Raw genomic sequence first — 20,107 nt, 5'->3', positions numbered from 1 at the left:
TGTCTAGTAGTGTCTCCAACTTGTAATTTATCTCAGTAAGTCATGAATTTGTTTTTTTTACTTTAGTACCTTGTAAATTCATTAGAAATGACCTCAGCAAACCCTGACTTGTGTAGCTTGTAACCCTTCAAAGCGATTTCTCCGTGTTTCAGTTTCAAGTATAAGTTGCTGAGACTCCAGTCTCTTTTGGAAAGAGTTAAACATTTACCAGGGGGAATTTTCCCCTCCTCTGGGACTCTCCCTGTCATGTTAACACCATGCCTTTATGAAGTGTTTTTCAATCAGAACATCCTGAGAGGAAATTTTTTGCCTCTAGAAGAAGTGTTATCGGGCTGACCAACTTTTAAAACAAGGTTTCTGGGTTGTAGAATTCAGTTTCGGTGCCTCCCTGTACCCACCTCTACTGTTATCTGGATTTTGAACTCATCATCTGTGCTTTGAAATGTGACATGAAAATATCTTGTGGTTGTATTCATTCCACTGTACATTAGGAGGCAGATAGTTCACCACTTATTGGCAGAATCCTGTTGGGTTATTGGACTGCCATTGACGGCACCTTCAATTCCTCTTTTTTTCCAGAGCTAAGGACAGAACCCAGGGCCTTGCGCTTGCTAGGCAAGCACTCTACCCCTAAGCTAAATCCCCAGCCCCCCTTCAATTCCCTTTTTGGCTATTTGTGGAAAGCTGAAATAGGAAAAGAGCTCGTCTTTGGGATTACATAGTGGGTCTGTTTTGGGAGATGAGTTACTTTCTACAGTTCATGAAAACGTTCATGCCCACTATCACCATCATCAAGCCCACAACGAACCAGGAATCTTTATGTTCTTGGATACAATAAGAAACACTGTTTGTTCTTTCTGAATCTGCCTAGTCTGTCTAATACCAATATTTCTGATACCCCTGTCCCCCCAAGACTCACTCTGGTGACTCTCTCCACTGGTACCAGAGAAATCACCATACCAAATTTTCACAAATCTTATTGTGAGGTAGCTGTGGCTTGTTCTGTCTCTCTGATCTACCAGCATTGGCCCCAATAACTGGCCTTGGGTTTGATTTTATTAATAAGAACTTTTAAGATTCCTGCTACATCTGGCGCCCAACGTTCATGTTACGAATTCATGAAAAAGCTGTTTGCCTGTGGCCTTGTGAGCCCCAGCTCAGGCCCAAGCTACACTCAGCCGGTTGTGGTGGCACACGCTGGTTGGATTTGCTGAAGGAGGCAGAGGCAGGAGGATCCCAAGTTTGAGGCCGGCCTAGGAGGCTTGGGAGAAGCTTTGGCCCGGGGCCGAACCACAAACAGTGGTGGGACCATGGAAGCAGTGGCTACTGCTCCATGTTGCCAGCTCCTTCTCATCGTGTTGGTGACTGCGGTGATGCTGATACCTGGGACGAAGGGTTTACTGCTGCTGGTTCAGAGAAGAATCGCCAGGACCATCGTGTTACAAGAAAGCATCGGCAAAGGTCAGTTTGGTAAAGTTTGGCAAGACAAATGGCGCAGAAAAATTGTTGTGAAGATTTTCTGTTCTAGGGAAGAATGTTCATGGTTCTGAGAGACAGACATTTATCAGACTGTGATTGCTCCAAACCTCGGAGGAGGCACAAAAAATAAAAAGAAAGAAAAAGAAAAAGAAAAAAAAAGTCTGCATGGAACCATGACCACACCTAACAGCAACTTTGAAATCTTCAAAAGGATTATGGTAAAGCTATTAAGCTGATTAACACCACGGAAAGCTATGCTTTGGACTACAAACTGCTTAGGACAATTTTGAGATGGCTAGCTGAGATGATCCAGCCTGACAGACTACTTGAACAAGGACTTGAAACAAGCCCTGAACTTTCCTTTTATGCAGAGACTGGACAAATGATACAGGACTTGACAATTAACCTAATTTTTTTCTTTTCAAGATTCCCTAAAGATATCTTCACCCCTAGAAAGCAAAAAGAAAAAGAGAATAAGATATGAGATAATAATTGAATCTACTCTGAGAAAAAAGATAAAGAAATAATAGGATAAATAGGTAGATCATTGAATCTACACTGAAGAAAAAGGGGAAGATATAAAAATGACAAAAGGTAGACTACTAAAACTATTATGAAAAGAAAAAAGATAGAATATGGATATAAGATAAAAAGGGAGATTATGGAATCTACTTTTAAAAAGGAACTACTTGTTTTAAATAAGATAAGTAATGAAAATTTTTTGGTCTGAGTTTATCATGTTACTGGACTGGACATTGTTAATATATATAATGGAGTTTTTATCTGAATCTGTCAAATGTTAATGGACTAGACATCATTAATGTAGTTTTTGGCTGTATATATTGTATATACTTATTGGAAAGTTTTTCTTGTATTAGTTATAAGTTTTCTTTAATTTTAGACAAAAAGAGAGGAAATGTGGTGGTATTGTGTTTCCCAAAATATCGTGTACCTTAATAAACTTATCTGGGGTCAGAGAACAGAAAAGCCACTAGTTAGGCAGTGATAGCACACACCTTTAATCCTAGCATTCCAGAGACAGAAATCCCTCTGGATCTCTGTGAGTTCAAGGCCACATTGGAAACAGCCAGGCATGGTGACTCATGCCTTTAATCCCAGGAAGCCAGCCTTTAATCCCAGAGAGTGGTGGTAGAAGGCAGAAAGGTATATAAGGCGTGAGGACGAGAAACTAGAAGCATTTGGCTGGTTAAGCATTTGGCTGGTTAAGCATGTGGCTGGTTAAGCATTCAGGCATTTGAGCAGTAATTCAGCTGAGACCCATTCTGGATGAGGATTCAGAGGCCTCCGGTCTGAGGAGACAAGACCAGCTGAGGATCCGGCGAGGTGAGATAGCTGTGGCTCGTTCTGTCTCTCTGATCAACCAGCATTGGCCCCAATAACTGGCCTTGGGTTTGATTTTATTAATAACAACTTTTAAGATTCCTGCTACATTATTGAAATAGCCTTCTTTTCCCTCTCCTTCCCTCCCTCCTCTCTAATTTTGGTTTCAAGCTTTCAACATGTACTGTACTCAATGTTCAAGGAGAATGAAGTGAGAGGAGGGGAGAGGTGGGGAGGAGGAGGCATCTGGAAAAAAAGCAGCCTGACAGTCCAGCTGTTTACAGCCTCTAGCACATCCTCCAGTTATATGGCAGAAGGGGGAGGGCTGAAAAGAAAAGAGGAGAAAGAAAAAAAATAACTTAAACAGAGAGAGAGGGGGGTTGGAGAGGGAGAGAGAGAGAGAGAGAGAGAGAGAGAGAGAGAGAGAGAGAGAGAGAGAGGAGAAGGAAACATGACACACGAGCTGGTGATCCATGAAGACAGAGGGGAGGAAGGAAGGGACGGTAGCTATTTTACCCATGTTGAACCAGCGAGCAGGGAGGGAAAAGGAAGAGGAGGGAGGGAAGAGAAAAAAATCAGAAGAAACATTAGGGCCGAGGGAGGAAGAGGCATGGAGTCAATACAACTCGAGGAGGATGAGGCAGCCTGACCGGCATGGTCCTGCGAAGGCCTTGGAGGCTTCAGTGCAGTGTTGCGCTGGTCTGGCTGGCTGCATTTCTGGGGTGGGGCATAGTCTTTAAGGAGCTTCCCTCACCCCAAGCACTGAGGCCCCAATGGCTGGACAAGAGTCTGAAGAGGCAGACGAGGCAATAGATGTGGCTGGCTGGTGCCCCGCCTGCAGCGGGTGCGGGCTGGACGGCTTGTCTCCTGCTGGCCCCCCAGCATGGGATGGGCCAGCATGCAGGGTCAGGTGCTGGAGTACGAGCTCAAAAGAGAGAGAAAGAAAACACTGAGACAGCATTAGTGGAGATGAGAGGTGAACACAGAACCTGGAGTGCCCACCCCATCCTCTTCCACTATACTCCCAATTATCCCTTCTGAGATAAATAAATAAATAAATAAATAAATAAATAAATAAATAAATAAATAAATAAATAAATAAAACATAGGAAAAATCTCCGCACAGATCCCAGGTGGGAAACAGGGTTGGGGATGCTGGCTCAGTGATTAAGAGCTCTGGCTGCTCTTCCAAATGGACCCAGGTTCAATTCCCAGTATCCACATGGCAGCTCACAACTGTCTCTACCTCCAATATCTGACACCCTCACGCAGACATACATGCAAGCAAAACATCAATGCACATAAAATAAAAATAAATAAATTAAAAAAAAACCGAAATCCACAAAGGAGGCTCTGGGCCACAGTCCTAATCCCATCCTTCTTGATGGGTGCTCAGAAGGCTGGCAGCTGCGCCAGGCTGAGGCAGCAGTCCATGCTGGAATTGTCTGGGCCCATGTAGGACAGGCCCAAGGGCTCTAGGAAGACCCAGCACGTGTCTACTAGCCTTAGAAGGCCAGCTGGGACTGCAGGTAGGAGACAGACAGTGCAGCCCAGAAGGGTTTCATCATGACCTTTAGGGTGGCCTGAGCTCCTGGTCTGCAAACTTGTCCACAAGGTAGCCAGACATACAAGGTGCATGGCAATAGAGCCGGAAGAAGAGGTGGTAGTTCCCTAGGGCCCAGGCTGCCCTCAGTGCCAACGTATGGCACCCACAGGGGTCTGCCTTCAGCTCCCTCGTGAGGTAGGCCAGCTCCATACTGTTGTCTCCAGAGTTCTCGGTAAAGATGTAGTCGAAGATTTGGCATGGAGTACATTCACCCACATTACCTGCCAAGTTTTCCACATACAGTGACTTGAACTGTGTGTCTGGCACTGGTTGAATTCTTCATGGTCACCCTTCTCCAAGGCAATGCAGGCATACATCTCATACACCCCCACAGTGAACTTGGTGAGGATTCCTTGCATCCTTAGGTCCTGCCACATGGACTTCATCTTCACGGGCAAAGGCATAGTCCTGTTTCTCCTTCCTGTGGGACTTGACCATTCAGAGACTTCTTCAAAACAGTCACAGGTTGCATAGTTGTTGGGTCTGGGGCACTGGTGAGATGCAGACAGTGCTTTGTGATGTCAGGAGAGGTGCTCACAATCTGAGGCTCCTGCCTGTCAGGGTCAGCTTCACTGCTTTCCAGGTTACTCATCTGCAGCACCAAAGGATCAAGGCGCAGGTGGCCTGAGTGCCCATGCTGGAAGCGGGCTGTCTTCTTTTGCTTCTTAAGCTCACGCCCTGGGTCCTCCAGTGCTGCCATCTTCTTATGGTGTGATTACGGAGAGCTAGGTCATGTCTCTTTCTGTGCTGTTCCCTGCCTCAACCTTATCCATGTGGACCCCGCGACCACCGCGACCCTTCGGGGATGGGTTCCTGTGGCCTACAGGGTGACACTCGTTCCCTGAGTAGGAGCTGTCAGAGACTGAGTGGGAATCACTTCTCCAGAAGTGGCAGTTGGGGGACCTGGATGAAGAGCAGGAGCATGAATCCATGCTGGAGGAAGAGCTGTTGTATTCCATGAAGACGCTACCGTTGCCAAACTTGGCAAAGCTGCTACCCTGGGCTCAGCCAGCAACCGCCAGCCCCAGGTGTCCCTCGCTGGGATTGGAAGCCTACCCTTCCGGGAGGGTGAAAGCTGCTAGAGACCTCCCATTGCTTCTTCTTGGGCCTCTCAATCACATGCTCTCTGGGCAGCCCAGGCAGAGGCTCATGGTTCCAGTCGATGGTATAGGCAGAGCCACCCTGGAGCTGGGCCTGTAGCACCTCCTTGAGCAGCTTCTCTGTCCGGTCCTTGTCCTTGGCTGACTCACGGGTGATGAAGCACGGCTCCACATATCCTGCGGCCAATCATCCGGCTTCCCAGACAGCACCCCCGCTGGGTCCCGCCCAGCCAGAAGGACCACTGTAGTTCTGAGTTTTCTCAGAGTTGGGCTGGAGGCCAAAGCTGCTTTCTTGACCCTCTGCATTGGAGCTGAAGTTCTGCTTGGTGACAGCAAAGAGCCGCTTCTGGACATTGGACTTGAGACCTCCAGTTCAAGGGGCTGGCTTTACGTGGGTCCATAGCTGCTGACCCTTCTTGGCCATGGCAAGCTTTCTGTAGCTGCGTGGCCCTATAGGTGCCCCTGCCTGACTGTGCTGAGTGCCTGGGGCTGTTCCAGGCTGAGGGCCATTGCTTGGACCATGTGTCCTATGCTGAGGGTTTGAGGGCTGAGGGGGTTGGGCTTCAGGTATCTGCTGAGGAAAGCCTAGTAGGCCATACTCTCCTCCATGCCAGGGAATGGAGGCTGCTTCAGAGTCCCTGGTGCTAGGAAGCCAACAGCTGCCGGGCTGTAGCTGAGCCTCAGGAGCTGGCCACCCCACACTTGGACGGGGGAGCTGTAGCTGTGGTACATGCTCATGGGGTAGTGGTAGCTGTAAAGATAGGCATAGTTGTATTGCTGCTACCGTTGGTAGTGCTGCTGTTAAAGCTAAGTCTTCTGCCTGAGAGACATATTGTGAACTGGTCACAAACCCACTGCTGCTGGCTTTGGAGCGGCTGGCAGCCTCTGCTTTGCTGATGCTGGCGGCCCTTCTGCCCCTCTGGGTTCTTGTGCCTGGGAATCTCCATGCCATTCTCGCTGCTGGCCCCAGGCACCGTGCTATACTGAGAAGACCAATCTGTGCTGTGCTCATCACCCACACTGGCCGCCATCCTGAGAGCCAGACTGCTTTTTCACTGTCAGCTAAACGAATGTCTGTGACAGTCGTTGAATATGATGGGTGTTGGATATGATGACTTTGAATAGCAGGTGAACTGAAAGTTGGCAAGTGGGTTAAATTTTGAAAACCCCCCTGGCATGTGTTACTATTGCCACTCTAGGATTGTCAAGATTCAGCCAGGGTGGAATCTGCCCATAGGTGATAACAAAAATATTCTGAAACCATGGTGCATATCTTCATAGATCACAGCGGTTATCTCAATTCTTCATTACCTTCAAAATGGATGGCAGAAATGTCTTCCTCCTGTAAAAATAGTGGAACAATCAGTTCTCTGCCAATGATGGTCCTTTTCTTCTCTGTTTGCTTATGAAGTTCTTGGAAGTCTTTGGGGGTTATTCCATTTTTAAAGGCCACAGTGGCTTCTGAATACAACTGCAACAGTTTTGTTTTATTTTAGTTAATTTATTTACAATTAACTTATTTATTTGTGTGGGTGTGGGTACATATGCCCCGCCAAGTGTGTGGAGGTCAGAGGTCAGAGAATGACTTGCAGGAGTAGATTCTCTGCTTCCACCATGTGTTCCTGGGATGGAACGCTGCTTGTTAGGCTTAGAGGTAGACTGAGCTGTAGGGACAACCCGAGTTTTGTTTTAGAAGAAAGGCTTTCTGACAATTTTCTTTTCAATTGATTTGTTACTTGTGGACTGGTGAAAATACACCCAGGAAAGCCCAATCTTCCATTATTAAACCCTGGGGCTTCTTTCTTGGGTGTCAAGTAACTCCCCTGAACTGTCTGTCCTTGCCTTTCACCGGTCCAGTGTGCGCATCTTCACGGTCTTTGGTACTGTTGAAAACAATGGAAACAGTAGTGGAAGAAACTTCGGTTTTGCCACTTGAATACATGGCTGGCAGCATGAAAAGAAGAAAAAAGATGTTAGGTCCTTCAGGGTGTTTTGGCTGGCAAGGGTGTGTCCAGGGCAAAGCACTGGCACCTTCACGCAGTGCGTCAGCAGACATTCCAACAGCTCCTTAACTCTTGGCTGGTTCTGTTATGTGCTTCGCAAGCATTTTTCTCACTGCTTTCTGATCCTTCCCTGTTCCCCTAACTGCTGTAGTTCCTTCAGCAGTCACGATCTGAGCTGTTCACCAAGGTGTAAACTGGTCAATTGGCCTGGGAGGGCAGAGCCAATTCTGGAAGGATTTCCCTGCACATTGTCTTTATAGGATCCAAAGAAAACATTGCAGAAATATCTCTTGCAACTGGAGTGTGGAAACAATGGCTACAATGATGCCTATAAAACACAGTTAGTTCCCATACCTGTGAGACAGAAAGATATAGGTCAGTCTATGCAGCAGCTGGAACAGCAGTATTGCCCAAAGCCACTCCAGGAAGAATGGATGATGCCTGTAGGCAGCTGTTACAGGGATTCTCAAGCCCTTGGTGCAGTGGAAGCTACAACACAGGCCAGCTCCAGGACGGGTGGGCTTCCTGGTTGTTGGGGAGGAGGGGTAGGGGAGGTGCTGCCTCCTTAAGTCTCTTTGAATTTTCTAGTTATTTTCTCTTTAATTCGTGTGTGTGTGTGTGTGTGTGTGTGTGTGTGTGTGAGAGAGAGAGAGAGAGAGAGAGAGAGAGAGAGAGAGAGAGAGAGAGAGAGAGAGATATTTGTGCCAGGGATTGAAGCTAGGGCTTAACACATGTTAGGCAAATACTCTACCCTTGAGCTACATTCTAGCCCCTAGTTTTTAATCTAATACCAAGGTACCTATCACAGCTTTGTTTTCATTGACCATTGTATTTGTCTAGTGTCTTTCCCCAAGTTTTTCCAAATTATTTGCAAACTTTTTTGTCCCTGGGCTTTAGGGCTGTCTCTAAAAAATAGCCAGACTTCTTTAAGTCAAGATAATACCCTAGGTTTTTAAAACTTGAATATTTAGTATATTTACATTTTTATACATTTCTGTTATATTAAGGTTTTAAATCCTATATTCTCCTTTTTCTATTTGTCCAATGTTTCCATTTTCCCTCTTTGCTGTCTTTAAAAAAATGCTTTAAATATGTAAATATATTTTTAAATTTAAATTTTAGTTTTTTAATATTATTATTATTTTTTTAAAATTCAACAGGTTGCTTTATTGTAAAATAGTAACTTTCATATATTGGAATACTAGCCAAATTCAATACTGATATAAATATTGTATTATTGAATAAATAAGTTTCTTAGGTCAAAATATGTGGTCAGGTGAATTTTCTGAATCTCATAAAAGACAGTTTTCAAACCATATAAAACATTTAGAAACAATATACATCAATAACATACCACATTTTAAACTAAATAAACTATGAAAATAGCTCAATCTTTAAGATTTAGAACACATATTTTCAATAACTTAAAATACCTATCTATACTTCCCATCTCTTAATTCTCCTTGGAAGAACAACTAGTTGCTAGATTTAAATAATCCAAATATTTATTCAAAGTAAGAGATTCTGATATTAAAGATAGGTGAGCTTATTGGAAACACAAAAATCATGAAAATTTATTAAGTACTTTAAATTATAACAAGTCCTTTCAAGCCCTAGATAATAAAGGCAGTTTTCAACTTTCTAGTAACACCTAAGGTTTATCTGCATAATGCAATTCATCAGCTGACCAATGATAAACAGCTGAAAGGGAATCTATTCACCTATTCAGTAATGTTTCATTGTAAAGGATATGTTGACCAGTATTTAAAATGTATAAAATTTAGTTATGCTAACATTTTGTGTTGTTGTGCTGGCTAGTTTTGTGTGTACTTGACAAGCCAGAGCCATCAGGAAGGGGGGAACCTCAATGAGAAAACGCCTCTGTAAGATCCAGTTGTAGGGCATTTTCTCAATTAGTGATTGATGGGGAGGGCCCAGCTTGCTGTAGGTGGGGTCACCCCTAGGCTGGTGGTCCTGGGTTCTATAAGAAAGTAGGCTGAGCAAGCCAGGGGAGCAAGCCAGTAAGCAGCACCCATCCATGGCCTCTACATCAGCTCCTGCCTCCAGGTTCCTGTTCTGTTCAGTTCCTGCCCTCACCACTTTTGATGATGAACTGTTCTATGGAACTGTGAATGAAATAAACCCTTTCCTCCCCAAGTTACTTTTGGTTCATGGTGTTTCACCATGGCAATAGTAAACTTAACTAAGACAATTGTTAATTTAGCAATAAATCATCTTCATGAGGCCACTCATTAAACTGAAAAGAAAGATGATACATTCTGGCTTTTATTTACAAAGTTATTTTAATTCAATAATTTGATTGTTACCACTTGAGAAGTACATTTGCTTCCCAGTATTGGGTGGCAATGAGGTTTAAGCAGCCTTCCTGGCCCTCACTTCCCTCTAACAGAAAGCAATATGGAAACTCAGCAGTAAACATTTGCTACTGCTTATGTAAACTCAGCTCCAAGAGGAAAAAAATGTGAGAACATTTCTAAGTTCTGTTTGGGACATTCCAACCTCCAGTACTCTACTCTAATAACAGGGTACACCAGCTGTTTTGTCACGGACCAATCAGCTCGAAGATGAAGATAACAGTGTTCTCACTGATGCCATTCATAACAAGTTTTTACTTAAGTTTTATATCCAAATGTGTGCATATAAAACATTTGCACAGATATTAGTGTTAAGAATTGAGAATGCACAGCAACATCCACAAATGGCCTGTTTGTATCCTGAAGCCCTACAAATGCTTTTGAGGCTGGAAGATAAAGCCTGGCTACCTATTTAAAAACATGTCATAATCATTGTGTTAAGGAGAGCTCTAGAACTGACCATCTCATGAGAGTCAACCCAACTCCTGTGGCTTCACTACTTCTTACTCCTAATTAGGTTAAGGAGAGACCAATGAATACTACAGTCAGGAATTTACTAAATACTGGTGATTTCTACTAGTCAAACTCAGCTCTGCAAGCCAACAGATGAAACAGGAGTCTTTCTGAACTCATTGTCCATTAGGAGTCAATTAAAGCCTTCATTTTCCCTGTAGACTTCAATATATGTGGGCCAAACAGGGCTGGCTCTGAGGTGGCCTCTGAATCTGGCTTTGGAATTTCTCTTTCAACTTCACCTTGACTACTGTGTTGATAGCGATAAGCAAACTTCTTTTTCAGAGCCTCTGCTATGAGGGCAGCAGGGTCAGTAGTATCTACTGGCCTAGGCTTGACATCTTTCTCTGACCTCTTGACTGACCGTAGCTTCACACTGTTCATGTCTTTAAGGATCTCAAGCATATTTGGCATGTCAGGTGGCTTTGGGTGGCTCTTCACCAAAGTCTTTCCAGCATCGAGTCTTTGCTCTCTTCGCTCTTTAATCAGATCAACAGTAGACATACTTTGGTGGAGCGGTGGGGGAGGGGTGGGGGAGGAGGAGGAGGGGGTGGTGGTGCTACCGTGGAGGAATCTGAGTGACCTGCACTGAGACTCTGTTGCTCCTGTGGGGTCACAATCTTGGCAATCTGAGCTCGAAGTGCAGCGAGCTCATTCTCAAGAGCGGAGATCTTCTGCAAGGCCTCCTCACTGGCCAGTGTTGTCTTTGGAGGATGCTCATCCTGAGACAAGTTTGGTAAGGAAACGTGCCTGCTTGGGGGCTTCTCAAAGCAAGGAAGGTCATCTTCGGGGGGGGGGGGAGACTTGGACCTGACCTCTGCCCTGAGTCTTGTTGAGCACTCTCCTTCTTCTGTGGCTACCCATCCAACATCAGCAAACGATGCCACCACATCCTCTCCTGGGTGGGCAGGACTCCCTTCTGTGGCATGGCTGGTAAGCTGAAATTGAACTCTTGGACACTGAATCAGAGATAAGTTGGTACCAATTTTCCTTACGATACTTCGAGATGAACCATATGGTTTTCCAGACCAAAGTACCGACTGCATGCTGACCCCAACTTGCTGAATCACCATCCTCATCAGCCACTTAATCCAGCCCAGCATTTAGGTGTCCACGTCTTCCCAACCTGCAGTTCAAGTGCTTCAGGCATCCAGAGTAGCACATGGTCCATAGAGCACGCTCCGCGGCGCCGCAACCAGCACCTTCCCGGCCGACTCTAATATTATTTTTTTAGATAGACTATAATTACATCATTTCCCCCTTCCCTTTCCTCCCTTTAAGCCCTCCCATGTAACCCACCTTTGCCTTCTTTATAGTGACTATTTTTGTTTCCCTTTTTAAAACAGGGTTTCACTATCTTAACCAGATTGATATTGAACTCAAAATCCTCCTGTCTCAGCTTCTCACATACCTGGGATTACAGGAACGCAGCACTGTGCCAGGCAGAAAAGCCTATGTTCTGGATCTTATTTATGAGATCAGGAAAAGGCTGGCACTTTTTAAATATCCTTCAATAGCCCATCCCCTCCTCAGAATTGTTTTTCTCAGTCCTTTCCTTGTATATCCTGGGTACATTTCCTTAGTAAACTACTTGTGCTTAAATCTTTGACTTGGTGTTTATGTGCACGAAAACTAGTTTACAACAGAGTATATCCATGCAATAAAGTTCCATGTACCATTAATCCAAAACTCTTCGATTTAGCCTCAGACATATTTTTAGGACAAGGAGCAAAAACCAGCCACATTCTTTGCCAACATATTGTAATTATAGTCTCTAGGTCAGTCGTTAATATCATTCCACTTTGCAAGTTCTTGAGCTGGATCTAATCTACATTGTTCTCAGCACTATTGTCTTCCAAGCTCTTAGTAGCATGGCCCACTAAGCCTTGCTTATAGTATTTTACCTGCTTTCCTAGTACAAAGTCCAAAAGTCTTCCACATTCATCCAATGAACATTATATGGTCAAGCCTCAGCAATAGCCCGCCATAGTTTGAATTAATGGCAATAACAGAGGAGATTTCAAGATACCCTAGTTAGTATTGACTATGGTATATGGTTGCTAGTAATCACTTATGCAGCTCTACAATGAAAAGAAGCAACTTGGAACAAGAGAAACAAAAACATACAGTTTGAGGAGAAAAAGGAATACCAGGAAGTGTAATGGAGCTAAGTCCAGTGCTCAAGGAGATAAAAAGTTTAAAGAAAAGCCTGTTGCTAAATGGTATAAAGAGAATAGTGACTTCAGGGCCAGACCCCACCTAGCTAAGCTTCTAACTTGTGAAAATTAATCAAAGAGGGGCTGGAGAGATTGCTCAGAGGTTAAGAGCACCAGCTGCTGTTCCAGAGGTCCTGAGTTCAATTCCCAGCAACCACATGGTGGCTCATAACCATCTATGATGAGATCTTGTGTTCTCCTTTGGCATGCAGGCATACATGCAGACAGAACACTGTATACACAATAAATAAATACATCTTTAAAAAAAACATAAAATGAATCAGGGAAACATTTAAGCAGTGAAGAAAACAACAGAAAACTGATAAAAATGTAACTGATTGACCAGGTCAAGTTCCAGTCCCTGCAAACATCAGAACTTGGCAGCTTTGGCCACGTGGTAGCCAAAAAAAGCTATACTGGCTTTAGTGTCAAGTATAGAAGAAAGGGGTTATGGAATCTCCCTCCACTACTAAGGAAAGCAGCTGAGGCCAGGAGTATGTCAGGGGTGCCCCTGCACGGTGGCCTAGAGAGGCCATTTTGTGAAGCTGTGCTGGTGAAGCCTGAATTGTGTTAGAGATGCCAGAGCCATGGGCTACCTGCCGTGGAAAGCTGCTGACAGGGAGTGGAACCAGCCCAAGAGAAAGAAGTATGTTGCAGTCAACAAAGCTGAAAGGAGTTGAGATCAGAAGAGGGTTTTGACATCAGACATGGAGATGCAGAGTTTGGAGTTTGCCCAGCTGCTTTTTAGTCTTGCTTTGGTCCAATATTTCTTCACTGTGATTGCTTTCCTCCCTTTTGGAATGGTAATATACATCCTATGCCATTGTATGTTGGATGTAGGTGATCTGCTTTTTTATTTTGATTTTACATGGAGTTACAGTTAAGAGATCTCATGAAACTCAGAAGAGACTCTGGACTTTGCAACATTGTTGAGACTGTGACAGACTATGGGGACTTTAGAAGTTGGAGTAAAAGCATTTTGGGCCAGACGGTGGTGGCACACGCCTTTAATCCCAGCACTTAGGAGGCAGAGGCAGGCAGATCTCTGTGAGTTCGAGGCCAGCCTGGCCTACAAAGCGATTTCCAGGACAGGCTCCAAAGCTACATCAAGAAACTCTGTCTCAACAACAACAACAACAACAACAACAACAACAAAACAACAACAACAACAACAACAAAAAGCATGTGGCTTTTCACAGCAATAGAACAGGGACTAAGACGAGCAATGTGAATCATTTCCAGTACTAATAGATACAGTTAGCCTTATTTGATAAAGAAACAGAGTCATAGCGAATAACTTAGGTGCTCCAATTTATGATGCCAAGTAATGAAACCTAAGTTCATATTCCAGTATTGGGGCTAGGGGTGGAGTTTAGCAAAGGAACACTTACTTGTCCAACATGTGTGAGAGCTTGAGTTCCGTGTGCACCATCACCAAAAACCAAACTGGAACAAGAACCAAGAAAACCCAAACAAACGTTATTTCCTCTGAGCAATATACAGTTAAGAAAGTGGGCTCTAATACTTGATTGAGTTGTGAGAGAAGAGGAAAATTCAATGAAAGGGAAACCAACAATGAAAAACTGATAGGAGATAAGAGTTCTAATCTGGGCTCTGATAATACCAATGATCTAGCTTTGTAGTAAGGTCATAGTTATCAAACTGGTTGTTTTGACCCTGCTGATGTTGACAGCTTTCTCTCTTAGAATACTGGACCAACCCCTGCCCTTCTGCTTCCTTCCTCTCCGCTTCCCCTGTGGGATTCCAGTTCCAAACTGAAGATTTTGCTACTAACAGACAATGAAAAGGTCATTTCCACACCAAAGAAACAGCTTGGATAGGATGGAGCTAAGGAGACTGGCCTGACATCAACAGCTCTAGCCTAAAAAGCAGAAATTATCAGGTAGCTTGTGTTTAGGAACTTCACTTCATTTTGGATGTTCTGAAAGCTTCTGTATTCCACTTATTATTTCTTTTGTTTGGCTTTTATGTGCTTGTTCTTTGGTTCCATCGCCTAAACTCTCATGTGATATCAAGACTGCATAATCTTGAAATTACCTAAAATCTACCTACCACTCCATGCATGAGATTGTCAACAAAGTAAGTACCCAGTCCTAGCTTTTTTCAGAGACTGCAGTCCCTCACTCCTTTGTTGGTACCCATGAGTTATTGAGATCACCAGGGAACAATACTCTCATCCACTGAGACAACAGCCAGATGTTGATGGCAAAGAGCAAGCAAGAGAACAAGGATATAAGAGATATGATAGCTTTGCAATCTTATAGGGCAAGAAGCCAATTAGCTCTGAGCAATTCCTAAGGGAGTCATCATATCATATAAAAATAGTTCTGCTGGCTCCATGAAAAGGGAAAACTAAGGCCCCAAAGGACATCATTGCACCCAGGCATTTGTGGCATACTGAGTAGTATGCATACTGAGTAGTATGCATATTACACATACTTCAGAGTTTGGGAGGAGACATCATCATGATGTGTGGCAAAGTAAACCATAATGTAGCAAAAGGGGACAATTTTGCCCTCCAGGTGACACTAGTGTGTGCACGTACGTGTGTGTATGTGTGTGTAACTGGTATCTAGTGGATTGAGCTTACAGATGGTGTTCAGCATCCTACATTGCAGAGGACCCACCTCCAAAATACACACAAAGAATGATCACACCTAAAATGTAGATGAAGCTCAAAATTGGGGAGGAGATCTCTACAATAGGTTAGTTATATAGAGAAGTATACATCAAAAAAAAAAGTCAGTGTTTCTTGTCACATAGAAACTAGCCAATAATAATGATATTTTTAGAGATCTGTCTATCTATCTATCTATCTATCTATCTATCTATCTATCTATCTATTTAGTGTGCATTGGGGTTTTTGCTGCATGTATGTCTATATGAAGGTGTCTGATCCCTTGGAACTAGAGTTACAGACAGTTGTGAACTGTCATGTGGGTGCTGGGATTGAACCTGGGTCCTTTGGAAGAGCAGTCAGTACTCTTAATTGCTGAGCCATCTCTCCTGATAATAATGATTTTGAAAAATTTTCCAGGGAGAATAATGGTACACGAAAATTCACAACATCATCTTGTTTTATTTTGTATATATTTAGTTTTTTTATTATAATGAAATATGAAGAGATCTAAGGATAATCATACTTGGATTATCGTTGAAACAGCATAATGTTTTTAAATAAGTCCAAGTTATTGAAACTCAATGCTGTGGAGCTTTCCACTGAGTAGCTTTAGAACTTTAGAGTCAGAGATTAAGAAATCAGTTACAGGAGTAATCTAAAACTAGACAAGACTCTGAAATATTTTGTCTTCTATTAAAATTCATTGTTCTGTAAAAAGATGAGGTACAGCTGGTGGAAAACCATAATAAATATTTTTCTTTTTCTTCAGACATACTTTAAACATAGCCTATTCCTCAGTTTATTAGCACCAATGAACATGGGTCATTTAATAAAACTTGCTAAATTTAGAAGCTAATACTAATTCTAAATTTCCTATGTTAGAGCCTGGTGAGATTGCACCACAGTCAAGAAGTGAAGCCTGATGATCTGAGTTCAGTCCCCAGGATCCACATGGTGGTTAGAAGGAGCTGACTGTCATACATTGTCCTCTGACTTCCACACATGCACCATGGTTTACACACTAGTGCTTATGTACATACGCTGAAAAATATATGTAAAATAAAGTTCATATATTAATATGTGCAATAAAATTTCTCTATTTTCTTATGTGTTTCATAAACTTTCTGCCAAATATGAATTTCTTTTTACATCTTACTATTTATTTATGCACAGGTTATCAGGCTCTCTCCTTGGTGCACATTTTAGTATGTGTTTCTAAAATGTTTTATATTTTAAAAAGTTTTACAAACAAAAGCACCCCTGTATGCCCTTTATCCTTAATAAGAGGGGAAGATTTCCCACTCTTCTGTTACTGTTCATAATGGAACTGATAAAATAAATGGACATAAGATTAGAAAGGAACCTATTCAAATTTACTATGTACACAAGGATATCACAGAGAAGCAAAGCAAATGTTTCAACTAGGTATGATCTGGAATTTTATATTTCCTCATTATAAGTTGTTATTATTACTATCTGGACTGGGGATATGCCGCTCCTCCAATCCCCTGCATCCATGTACAGGGTCGAATGTGGCAGTATGCTTTTGTAACCCAACCACTGATGACCTGAAGACAGGAGGATGCAAGGGCTCCTGGCCAGTTAGTCTAGCTAATTGGTGAGCCTCAGCCTTGGTGAGAGGCTGGTTTTCACAACATGAAATGGAGGCTGGGTGGTGGTGGTGCACATCTTTGATCCCAGCATTCAGGAGGCAGGGGCAGAGACAAGAAGATCTCTGTGAGTTTGAACCCAGCCTGGTCTACAGAGTGAGTTCCAGGACAGACAAACCTACATAGAGAAACCATCTCGAAAAACCAAAAAAAGAAAAAAAAAAGTGGAAAAGGATAGAGGAAGATACTCAGTGCCTACTTCTGACCTTTTCTTAACCCCCCACCCCCCACTTATCAGACCCATTAATGGCTCAGTGGGTAGATCGCTTGCCCTGCAAGTCTGATGATAACTTAAAAGTGTGTGTGTGTGTGTGTGTGTGTGTGTGTGTGTGTGTGTGTGTGTGTGTGTGTGTGGTGTGTGGAGAGGGAAGAGAACAGACTCCTGAAAGTTGTCCTCTGATCTCCACATGCATGTTCTCGTACCCATACATCAAACACACTCATACAATAAAGTTTTTTGAGACAGGGTCTCTCCACATAGCCCTGACTGTCCTGGAGCTCACTGTATAGATCAGGCTGGCTTTGAACTCACAGAGATCCACCTGCCTCTACCTCTCAAGTGTTGGAATTAGAGGCATGTGCCATCATACTTGGATAAGTTGAATTTTTTGATTAACTTCTTAGTTAGCATGTAAAATGATGTTTCCTTGTGGCATTTTCCCATACATATATACATTGTAGTTTGCTCATATTTACTCTCATTACTGTCCCTTGTTCACCATACTCCTATAGTCGTCTTTCTTCTTTCATGTTATACACACCCACCCATACGTGTGTAACCAGATTCTCCATGAAAGAAAACATGCCAGATTTGTCTTTTTTTTGCATCTTATACATTTATTCATGTATTTGTCAACCCAAATCACAAAGCTATTCTTCCCACATAACACCTAATGAATACAATGATAAGAATGCAGACTTCTGTGATTTGCTACTGATTATTGAGAAGATGAGCGCCATTGAAACTGTCGTGCTGTTTTAACTCTGAAATGTGCTTTTGGTAGGACAGAAGAGGGTGTGAGAGATTTGAGGAAAGCAGCAGAGGCTAGGCTGCTTTCTCAGGTAGAACATGTATTTTCAGACATGTTATTTTTGTTTGTCAGTTTGTTGATTACTCACATCCAGTTCATTAGTCTGACACACTTCACTCATTTTCTGCAGTTCTCCTAGGCTGTGTCCTCTTCCTCTGCTGTCTCATACAGATTCATTTCCTTTGTGTGGATTACTTGAACCTTTCTCTGATTCATGTTTCATCAGCACTTCTGCCAGAGTTCTTTCATACATTTGGTCCTTTTTCCACACTGAAATTTTCTAGAATTGTTTTCTTCACGTCATTGCCTCTAACAAGATTTTTCTTCATAGTGAGATCAGAAGATGAATACTTTTCAACTAGGGCCAAAGTGCTCAAGCTATTATGAATTGGCTAATGGGGACAGCAGAGAGGTGGTAATGCCTGTGTGTTATCTTCAGCAATATGAAGGAAGTAGGCACTAGATTTGTCATTGAGCTTTGGCTCCTGTCTTTCACCTGTGTAGTGGCAATAGATGAGTCCAACGAGGTCCTGCACCATGCCTGGCACTGGTCATAGTCGTCATTGTCATGGGTAGCAGTCTGTTCTGGCTCAAATGTGGCTGCAGTTGTACTAGGTGATACTTGCCATTACATTTAGAATACACATTAAATGAGTTATTCAGCTACAGAGGGCACTATTCCTGACATACAGGTAACAGGGACTGCTTTTCAGAACTCTCAGAGGGTATTTTTCCTTAAACAGGCTAAATTAACTTTGTTTTTCTTATATTATTACACTTTGTGGTAGCCCCCAAATAAAGCCTGGGTCCTCTGCACAGAGAATCTAATGATTGAAGAGTTCCTGATAGGGAGATTTGATGAACATGGTTGAGGTCAGAGGATCAGATTGTTGTAGGTCCTGGAGGTGGCATCAAAGGTGGCCTTGGTGAAGTTGTCTAGGGTGGCAGGGAAGCCCCTTTCTGACATCTGGAAATCATCAATATCTGCCATCAGCAGCAGCTTCTTGGGCCCAGGAGCAGAGATGATGCCTGTTCGCCTAGGGGCAGGGATGAAATGCACTAGCACGGAGCCACTATAGCCTGTCATGGAGCACTATAGGGCTTCTGTCTTAGTTAGGGTTCTATTGCTGTGAAGAGATACCATGACCACGGCAACTCATATAAAGGAAAACATTTAATTGGGGCTGGTTTACAATTCAGAGATTTAGTCCATTATCATTGTTGTGGGAAACATGGTGGTACACAGGCAGACATTGTGCTGGAGAGGTAGCTGGGAGTTCTATATCTAGATAGGCAGGCAGCAGAAAGGGAGAGTGAGCCACTGGGCTTGGCTTGAGCTTCTGAAACCTCAAAGCCCACCCCCAGTGACATACTTCCTCCAACAAGGACACACCCAGTCCAACAAGGACACACCTTCCAGTAGCGCCAATCCCATGAGCCTATAGAAGCCATTTTCTTTCAAACCACGACAGCTTGACAATCTTGTTCCCTCAGTAGCCTCTCCACACAGGGACAATGGGAAGCTTGGACAATATCATGGCCCCTTGAATGACAGTGGCTACTTCCTGTGTCATTTAACCCCCAGATGAACATGACTAATGTACTCCCCAATGTTAACAAAAACCTTGAACGTGATCTGCTGGCTAGCCTAAATCTGCTTCTGTACTGGTATTACTGATCTTTAGACTCTCATCCTTAAGAGATGCTTCTATGAAGAAGTCAATAATCTCTGACTCTTCAATGGGCAGGGAGAACACATAGAGCTCATCCATGGATTTGCTTTTTTTGTGGGGATGGGGGTTATGAGCCTAGACTTTAGCAGCTGAGCCATTTCTCCAGCCCCCAGGGACTTGATTCTTAGGTCCTTGACTAGACTGCTAAGCTTGGTGACAGGAACCCACTCCTTCTCTCTGGCTTTGCTCCCACAAGCTTTGTGATCTTAGCCTGTTCCTAGAAGAAAATTCCATGGCTTCCCAGCCTGGGCTGCACAGGTCCCCCAGACCCTCTTCCTGCACTGGCATCACCCACCATTTGTTTTTTTCCTTGAGAAGCAGGGGATTTTAAACTAATAACCTCTCCCTCCCATGAACCAGGGTCTTGTGTAGCTCTAGGTAATTTCAAAAGATCAGTCA

At 43.4% G+C, this 20,107-nt stretch overlaps 2 pseudogenes; both read right to left on the bottom strand.

Annotated features, from left to right (window-relative positions):
• Positions 1–4,249: 4,249 nt before the first annotated feature.
• Positions 4,250–6,872, bottom strand: LOC114701509 (annotated as a pseudogene).
• Positions 6,873–10,493: 3,621 nt separating this feature from the next.
• Positions 10,494–11,602, bottom strand: LOC114701508 (annotated as a pseudogene).
• Positions 11,603–20,107: the final 8,505 nt, after the last annotated feature.

This window comes from Peromyscus leucopus, chromosome X (assembly GCF_004664715.2).
Source record: "Peromyscus leucopus breed LL Stock chromosome X, UCI_PerLeu_2.1, whole genome shotgun sequence".
NCBI classification, from domain to species: Eukaryota; Metazoa; Chordata; class Mammalia; order Rodentia; family Cricetidae; genus Peromyscus; species Peromyscus leucopus.
Note: the sequence above shows the minus strand (reverse complement) of the source record. Positions and strands in the feature narration are given on the sequence as shown.